General features: G+C 42.9%; 1 protein-coding gene across 1 annotated transcript in view; it reads right to left on the minus strand.

The window, feature by feature from the left end:
* LOC113019020 (ladderlectin-like) overlaps positions 1 to 7,238 on the minus strand; it is a 33,072-nt gene extending 25,834 nt beyond the window's left edge. Inside the window, exon 1 of the mRNA XM_080293014.1 lies at positions 7,038 to 7,238. The gene's annotated coding sequence lies outside the window, so the exon portion shown is untranslated. The remainder of the gene's footprint in view (positions 1 to 7,037) is intronic.
* Positions 7,239 to 9,759: the final 2,521 nt, after the last annotated feature.

The following is a 9,759-nucleotide window of genomic DNA, read 5'->3' on the forward strand; positions in this document are numbered from 1 at the left end:
AGGGATAAGGAAAACATGAAATCAAGCTTTGTCACAAATCCATCTAACTGGCAGACATGGAGAGTCTGTAAAAATGGGCCAGGAGATTGGGCATGGACAGGAGTACTGGCAGAGGCTAGAGCTGCATATATGGTTGAAAACCCTACTTAAGATCCACGAAGGAATTCACTGGTGAAGGTTTGTCTGGGGGCTGGGTCTAAAGCTGCCAATTCAATTTTTAATTCATTTTATTTATACTGCACCAAATCACAACAACAGTTTCCTCAAGGCAAGTTATCTACACTAATAAAAAGAAAACAGAGAAAACTGCAACAAACATATGACCCTGTATGAGCGAGAAAGGAACAACTTCATTTTAACAGAAAGAAACCTCCAGCAGAACCAGGCTCAGGGAGGGGCCCTCCTACATGACTGGTTGGGCAGGAAGAAGGCGACAGGACACAAACACGCTATGGAAGACAGCCAGAGATTAATAGTAACTAATATATAAATGCAAAAAGAGGTGCAAAAACACATATTAAGTGAAAAAAATGAAGAAGAAACACTGAATCATGGGAACCTCCAGGAGCCTAGACCTATTACAGTGTAACTATTGGGGTATCCAAATTCATAGGCTGCATCCTCCTGAGGCCACATTTGAAGGCCAATTATGTCACAGCGATGCAACGAAGGCTGTCCCAATTTATAGACTCCTCCAAATGCGTTCTCCTTTTTTCCAGATTCTTTTATTAATGGCAGGACTTCTTTGAACAGTTTTGTAGGAATGGGGTCTAAAATACATGTTGATGATTTGGAGGAAGTAATTATTGAAGTTAAGTAAGAAAGATCAACTGGAGAAAAATAATCTAAATAAATACCAATGGGTATTGAATGCTACTTGTTTTCTCCACCAATTTATGTTAATATATCACTAGTAATTTAAAGAAACAAGAACTCAGGTATAATTTCGATTATATTGGAAGACTCATGCATTTGTACTGCTTACAAAAAGTTGTTTTTAAATCCTTGCTGTTCTGTTTTCTTTGCTGATTTCAGACACAAAAGTCACACTGTAAATAGTTTAGATTAGATTAGATTAGATTAGATAGAACTTTATTAATCCCTCGGGTGGGTTCCTCTGGGAAATTCGATTTCCAAATATATATGTATATATATATATATATATATATATATATACACACATATATAAATACAGAGACAATATAAATAAAATATACGAAGGGGATAAATAGAATAAATAGGAATAAAAAATAAAAATACAAGTGAATGAATTGCACATTTCAAGTATTAAGGTCTATTGCACTGTTGACTATTTACAAAAGTATTGCACAAAAGGTATTGCACAGTGAGGTGAAGAGGCACTACAGCTTAGTTGTTCCCCCCTCCTTTGTCCTCCTGTTTCCCCTCCCTCTCCCCTCCAGAGAGGAGTTAAACAGTCTGATGGCGTGTGGGACAAAGGAGTTTTTAAGTCTGTTAGTTCTTGTCTTTGGGAGAAGCAACCTGTCACTGAACAGACTCTTCTGGTTGTTAATGGCCGTGTGCAGAGGATGCCTGGCATTGTCCATAATGTCCATCAGTTTCTTTAATGTCCTTTTCTCTGCCACTGTCACCAGAGTGTCCAGCTTCATGCCGACCACAGAGCTAGCCCTCCTGATCAGTTTCTCCAGCCTGGATGAGTCCTTCTTTGCTGTGCTGCTCCCCCAGCACACCACAGCATAGAAAAGTACTCCAGCAACCACTGACTGGTAAAACATCCTCAGGAGCTTCCTGCAGATGTTAAAAGACCTCAGCCTCCTGAGGAAGTACAGTCGGCTTTGGGCTTTTTTATACAGGTGCTCTGTGTTGCATGACCAGTCCAGTTTATTGTCCACCCACAGCCCGAGGTACTTGTACTTGTTGACCACCTCCACCTCCTCCCCCTCTATCTGAACTGGCAGTGGACCTGCTCTAGACCTCCCGAAGTCCACAACCAGTTCCTTAGTCTTTGAGGTGTTGAGTTGCAGGTGGTTTGTGTGACTCCATGCGACAAAGTTCCTCACCAGACTTCTGTACTCCTCTTCCTGATCATCCCAGATACACCCCATGATGGCTGTGTCGTCTGCAAACTTCTGAATGTGGCATAATTCAGAGTTGTAGCAGAAGTCAGAGGTGTACAGGGTGAAGAGAAGAGGGGACAGCACAGTTCCCTGTGGTGCTCCTGTGCTGCTGACCACTGTGTCAGACGTGATGTCCTTCAGCCTGACGTACTGTGGTCTGTCGGTGAGGTAGTCGGAGATCCAAGCCACCAGGCAGGGGTCCACCTCCATCCTGTTCAGTTTTTCCTGAAGCATACAGGGCCGGATGGTATTAAAGGCACTGGAAAAGTCAAGAAACAGGATCCTGACCGTGCCTTTTCCCCCATCCAGGTGTGAGTGGGCTCTGTGTAGGAGGTACAGGATGGCATCCTCCACTCCGACACCCGCCTTGTATGCAAACTGTAGTGGGTCCTGGGCATGTTGTACCTGTGGTCGGAGGAGGTTGAGGAAGAGCCGCTCTAGAGTCTTCATAAGATGTGACGTCAGTGCCACCGGTCGGAAGTCATTCAGCTCATTGGGCCGGTTCTTTTTGGGGACCGGGACGATGCAGGATGTCTTCCATAGGGCGGGCACTCTCCCCAGTCGCAGACTGAGGTTGAAGACTCGTTGTAGCGGCTCCCCAAGTTCAGCAGCACACGCCTTTAGCATCCTAGGACACACCTTGTCTGGGCCTGCTGCCTTTCTGGGGCGAAGCTTCCTCAGTTGTCTCCTGACCTGATCCACTGTGACACTGGGAGATGTTTGGGGGGACACATAGTTGACACATTGCAAATAAAACCACAGCTGTTAAACTGGCTTTTTTGGATACTGATCAAGTAATGAGGACTGTTGCTCGGTGAGGCTTTGGAACAAGACATCAGTCCATTCACTGTCTGAACAGGGACAAGTCTTAATTTCAACTTATTGTGTAAGAATAATGTTGGGGAGTTGTGGTCTGTAGCTCCACTGAAGAGGAGGGATGGTGAAGTGGGTTCAAGGGACAGTGCCAGGAAGCTGGAAAGGTGGCTAAGCCCTCTGTATATCAGTGAAGCTGGAACCTGGACCTGTGTGTGTCAAGCAGCAATGCAACAACTGTAAAGCTGTCAGGAGTGAAAAAGAACCTTTGCAAATCAATTATTTCTCCTTCCAACACAGTGTGTTCTGGGTCCTTTCTATCACAGTGATACCAAAATATCCGTTGGGCATGTCGGACCTGCAGCCCACAGAGCAAGCTCAGCTGCTCGGCCAGGTGATGGCGTAACTCGTAGCAATGCATAAGGAGCAGGCAGCAGTGCAGCACGTGCAGCACGTGCAGCTTGAAAAGCCACAGGAAACAAATATCCCATATTGAAGCTACAAAAACAATGTAAGGGCAAAACGAGGCTGTGGTGAGCTCCCACCTGACGCATCCCTTAATTCTGAGCACTCTGCATACAGGGAGTGCAGAATTATTAGGCAAATGAGTATTTTGTCCACATCATCCTCTTCATGCATGTTGTCTTACTCCAAGCTGTATAGACTCGAAAGCCTACTACCAATTAAGCATATTAGGTGATGTGTATCTCTGTAATGAGAAGGGGTGTGGTCTAATGACATCAACACCCTATATCAGGTGTGCATAATTATTAGGCAACGTCCTTTCCTTTGGCAAAATGGGTCAAAAGAAGGACTTGACAGGCTCAGAAAAGTCAAAAATAGTGAAATATCTTGCAGAGGGATGCAGCAGTCTCAAAATTGCAAAGCTGCTGAAGCGTGATCATCGAACAATCAAGCGTTTCATTCAAAATAGTCAACTGGGTCGCAAGAAGCGTGTGGAAAAACCAAGGTGCAAAATAACTGCCCATGAACTGAGAAAAGTCAAGCGTGCAGCTGCCAAGATGCCACTTGCCACCAGTTTGGCCATATTTCAGAGCTGCAACATCACTGGAGTGCCCAAAAGCACAAGGTGTGCAATACTCAGAGACATGGCCAAGGTAAGAAAGGCTGAAAGACGACCACCACTGAACAAGACAAAATGACCCCAAATAGAAACAATGCATTTTGCTATAAACTCGGTTGTTATTCTTCAAAATCTTTAAAACAAAGAGTTGTTATATTTTCATATTTGAGGTATTCCTCATAAAACATGTTTGTGACATGAGGCACTTTGCATTTTTATTTATTTTTTCATTAATTTTAAGAAATTGCAGTTTTTCTATCGCTTGTATCACTTTTGTATGCTTGCTCTGCATATACTGCAGAAGCTGGGCCTTCCCTCTGAAAGGCACAAGTTGTTCATCCACTGTAACACAATCACTGAGGATGAATTTCTGCCTGCAGTTGACCAGCAACAGGCCCCATATGTAGCTGAAAGCTGCCATGTGGTTTGTTTTCAGTCAGCAGGCTCTGGTCCTCTTGTCATCAAAGTGCAAGAAACTGCGAATATCTTTAAATCTTTGAATTGACATAGTGGCCTTGTACAATGGGTTATGCAGAGGACTCCCAAAAAACACACTGACTGGTACATCCCAGTTCTTCTCACTTCCTGCAAAAATGGTCAATCAAATGAAGGCCAGGAGCTTTTGTTTGATTACATTTTTCCACTCTTTTCCCCTGTCTGTGGCTACTCTTCATGCCTCCATGTTTGTGCATGTCAGCACCTCTTCTATTATATTATCACACATGAACATCTTCCATGAATTTACTGGGGACACAGTACTAAACCCAGGTGCAAGCCCTGGCCGACTAATTCAGAATATTGTGGCCAGAGCAGTAAGAGGGGCTCATTCTGTTAGACTCAATATCCATTTCCTCTTCAGAGGACTCCTCTGTATCTGACTAGTCTTGTTCGGGGGGAGGGGGACGACAATAGTCTGGGTCCTCTATATCTGAGATGTGATGTTTTGGGGCTGTCGCCGAGCAACACGGACTTTCAACTCCCGCCACAGATTTTCTATGGGGTTGAGGTCTGGAGACTGGCTAGGCCACTCCAGGACTTTCAAATGCTTCTTACGGAGCCACTCCTTTGTTGCCCGGGCGGTGTGTTTTGGATCATTGTCATGTTGGAAGACCCAGCCTCGTTTCATCTTCAAAGTTCTCACTGATGGAAGGAGGTTTTGGCTCAAAATCTCACGATACATGGCCCCATTCATTCTGTCCTTAACACGGATCAGTCACCCTGTCCCCTTGGCAGAAAAACAGCCCCATAGCATGATGTTTCCACCCCCATGCTTCACAGTAGGTATGGTGTTCTTGGGATGCAACTCAGTATTCTTCTTCCTCCAAACACGACGAGTTGAATTTATACCAAAAAGTTCTACTTTGGTTTCATCTGACCACATGACATTCTCCCAATCCTCTGCTGTATCATCCATGTGCTCTCTGGCAAACTTCAGACGGGCCTGGACATGCACTGGCTTCAGCAGCGGAACACGTCTGGCACTGCGGGATTTGATTCCCTGCCGTTGTAGTGTGTTACTGATGGTGACCTTTGTTACTTTGGTCCCAGCTCTCTGCAGGTCATTCACCAGGTCCCCCCGTGTGGTTCTGGGATCTTTGCTCACCGTTCTCATGATCATTTTGACCCCACGGGATGAGATCTTGCGTGGAGCCCCAGATCGAGGGAGATTATCAGTGGTCTTGTATGTCTTCCATTTTCTGATGATTGCTCCCACAGTTGATTTTTTCACACCAAGCTGCTTGCCTATTGTAGATTCACTCTTCCCAGTCTGGTGCAGGTCTACAATACTTTTCCTGGTGTCCTTCGAAAGCTCTTTGGTCTTGGCCATGGCGGAGTTTGGAGTCTGACTGTTTGAGGCTGTGGACAGGTGTCTTTTATACAGATGATGAGTTCAAACAGGTGCCATTCATACAGGTAACAAGTGGGGGACAGAAAAGCTTCTTACAGAAGACGTTACAGGTCTGTGAGAGCCAGAGATTTTCCATGTTTGAGGTGACCAAATACTTATTTTCCACCCTAATTTACGAATAAATTCTTTACAAATCCTAGCATGTGAATTCATGGATTTTTTTTTTCACATTCTGTCTCTCACAGTTGAAGTGTACCTCTGGTGCAAATTGCTGACGTCTGTCATCATTTTAAGTGGGGGAACTTGCACAATCGGTGGCTGACTAAATACTTTTTTGCCCCACTGTAAATGGTCCGCAGGTGCGCATTTGCTGTCAAAGTAAAAGACGCACACCAGATAAGAAGTTGGGACGCTCGTTTGCGTACATTAGATGTTCTGGAGGAGGACAGACATTTGTTCAGAACTCTTAAAGATGTTGAAGAAGCAAGCTCCGTAAGCAATTACTTTGGTGTTCCTCCACCACAAAAGAAGTTCGTATTCTCTGAATTTCCGGGAATACTTTTATCTTGACAGCGAATGCGCACCTGCGGACCACTTATGTGCAGCCCTGACTTTAAATCGTGTATGTTACTGTGTAAAAATTAATTCTTGATCCATCAGAAGTGTAAGTGGGACAGTCAGAGTTGCTAAGAATGAAAGTTTCATAGAAGATTCCACAGGAACTGCTTGGGGTCCTTTTTGACCCCACTTGTGGAAGAGTGGGGTAGTGATACAAAAACTGCATTTTTTTAAAAATTAATGAAAAAATAAATAAAAATGCAAATGGCCTCATGTTACAAACATATTTTATGAGGAATACCTGGAATATGAATATATTACAACTTTTCATTTTAAAGATTTTGAAGAAAAACAACCCCTGGGGTCATTTGTGCATCTAAGGGTTAAATGTAAGTAAGGTTCATTTCTTAAGCCTTTCAGAGATATTCACAAACTACACCTAAATAAGTAAAATAAACCAGAAAAGTAAGTCCTATAATAGCCAAGAAAGACATAATGATGCCAAAAGACACAACAAGTCACAACCAAGTAAAAAGAAAAAAAATATAAACATATAGTTAAACAAATAAAAGATTCAGTGAAGTTGTCAACAGAAAGCCTGTTTAAACAATTTCAGGGAGATTATCCATGTTCTTACCTGTAAAACTGAGGTTTCACTTCCCGTGTGACGTATCTGTAAAACAGAACATTTCATCTGTTACACAACTGTGTAAATCCAGAAACGCGGGTCAGAATTAAGCCAAAGAGACAATCAAACTGCTGACAAACACTGACAAAACAAGAAGGGATGACCTCTCACCTTTATCATTATCACACTGAGACTATATCAGTTCCACTCCCAGTGACACATCCACACAGTCATCACCTGACCTAAATAACTTTATGATTGGTTTCTTTATTCTAACATGATTTAAGAGCCATTTATTATTAAAATATGTAACATGTTACACTAGAACTGTTTTTGCTGTGTTTAGTTTATCTGCAAAAGTTTCAACAGCTGATGAAAAATGTAAATCATGTAAATCCAGAAAACTGGGAGGGTAAAAAGTGAAAACAGCTGCTGAAAATAAAGTAAAAGAAATCGTTTGCGACACTTGTGATGAAATGTTAAAGAATAACAATCTGTTCTTATTTAGCTTGTTTGGTTAGTATGAGGCGATAAAATGTTAGCAGTTCGAGTTAAACAACTCTTAAATGTTGACTGTAGTGAGATCAATGTGCCAACTGATAACTAGCTTCAGGAAGGAACCGGGTGTGTTGCATTTCTGCTCATAAAGCCGTTAAAAACACTGTGTGCAATGCCACAATGTGTCAGAGCATGTGCTTCCTCATTTTGTTTGCATGTTTGTTGTGTTTACAAGGTTCTATAATACAGGAAAATTATTACATGCTGTTAACCTGTCAGACCAGGGGTGCCGCTAATGAGGCTGGATAAGAGAGAGGGGAGAAGAAGAAAGTAAAGGTAACAAGATGGAGTGCCACTGTAAAGCCTGAAATAAAGTGTTGAACCCAGACGTCGCCTCCGCTACCCGATTACAAACTCAACAATGTTGTGCTATGAACAAGCAGCAGCATTAGCATTTAAGCAGCTAAATGATTTAGAAACGGTCAAATGGAGTGAAAATTAAACATGTATTCGCCTTTAGAGAAATTCAAGCAGATGATCACATCCCACAGAGAGAAAAGACTCCATGAAATCCTCATTATGTATACATAACAGCAGGTCCACAGTCTCAAAGAGAAAGATTCAGAGACTCCAGTCTTCTCCGTGTGCTTCTTTCTGCACTCAAACTTCCCAGTTATTCAATTGACATATCGGTCACACATCAAAGCAGAACCGCCGACTGTGTGAACAGCTGAGTGAAGCGTGTCCTCTTCTTCTATGAAGCCACTTTCAGGTGTGTTTGTGCCTCTTACTCCATGAGTGAATGCAGTCTGTCCAGTCTGCTTTCAGAAATGATCAGCAATGACATCAGTTTCGCTTCCTCGATCTGTGATCTGATTGGTTAAAACGTCAGATATGCACGGGATTATGATTTTATGAAAGTTAAGGAGTGCCTTTTGTTGTGATATTTTGATACCATGGTAGCATTTACAGGATATTGTTTTATTGTGATATTATACAGGAAAACTGTTACTCAATAAGGCCCATTTACTAGTTGTTTTTCTCTTTCTCTCTGACCCAAGAATTGATGTGTAAGAATCACAGGCTGGTACCCCAAGGTCGAAAATACCACAGAGACGAGACCACTTCCTTACTCCCATCCTCCCTTCCTTATCTTTTAGGAAAGAGCTTGTTAAAAAGCCAGGTGGTTTGTTTCAGAATTCACTAATGAAAGAACTCTGTATTCTATGTCTAGGAGTGTATTTTGCTGGGATGATCATAAATTGTAACTGAAGAGCTGAACTATACAAAGGATACTTCTCTGCTCACAAGGCAGGAAGACGTTTCCTTATTTGGTCTGTACCGGTTTGAACTGAGAACCTGCTGACACACGAACCTTTTTTTCCTCTATATAAGCTGTTTTGTACTGAATAAACCTTTGAGTTGGTTTGGGAAGGCAACCTGAAGCAGTCTGTGTTTCCTTGTTCTCCCAAGCTACTCCCAGCGCTGTAACTAACCCAGCTGAACGGCATACTTGAGTGTTACTTTGAATAATTAGGAGTCTTATAAGGTAAGGACAAAACTCTGCTTATCGGTGCTCACGCCTTGGAGGGAAACCGGGACGGAGATTTTCTCTTCACCTTTCATGCTTTAAATTTATGCGGACATAAACTGGACATAATCTGAATGGAAATTCCCACAGAAATGATTTTGTCCTTACAGGGCATGTCTGAACAATGTTATATCATGAAGAAAATTTTAAAAAATCTATACACATTCTTCTGCCTTGGCTTCTTGCCACCGTCCAAAGACCTGCAGTTTGTGGGGATAGGTTAATTGGATAATCCAAATTGCCATTAGGTGTGAATGAATGTGAGTGTGAATGGTTGTCTGTCCCTGTGTGTTAGCCCTGCGACAGACTGGTGACCTGTCCAGGGTGTACCCCGCCTCTCGCCCTACAGACAGCTGGGATAGGCTCCAGCGCCCCCCGCGACCCTGAAAAGGATAAGCGGAAGCGAATGGATGGATGGATGGATATACACATTCACACAAATACACATACAGTGACATTTTATACCTTCTCGTTTATACCTTACTGTATATACTATAGTCAAAGTCAGGCATCCCCCCCTCTGCCCCCCTCTGGCTGCCTGTGCCTCAATTTTATCCCACAGTGGCAGAGTGAGGTTTGGAGCCTTCTCACATGAGTGCTGAGTATTTGCATATGAGAGCATGAGGGTGGGAATGGATGTTT

The sequence above is a fragment of the Astatotilapia calliptera genome, chromosome 3 (assembly GCF_964374335.1).
Source record: "Astatotilapia calliptera chromosome 3, fAstCal68.1, whole genome shotgun sequence".
Lineage (NCBI taxonomy): Eukaryota > Metazoa > Chordata > Actinopteri > Cichliformes > Cichlidae > Astatotilapia > Astatotilapia calliptera.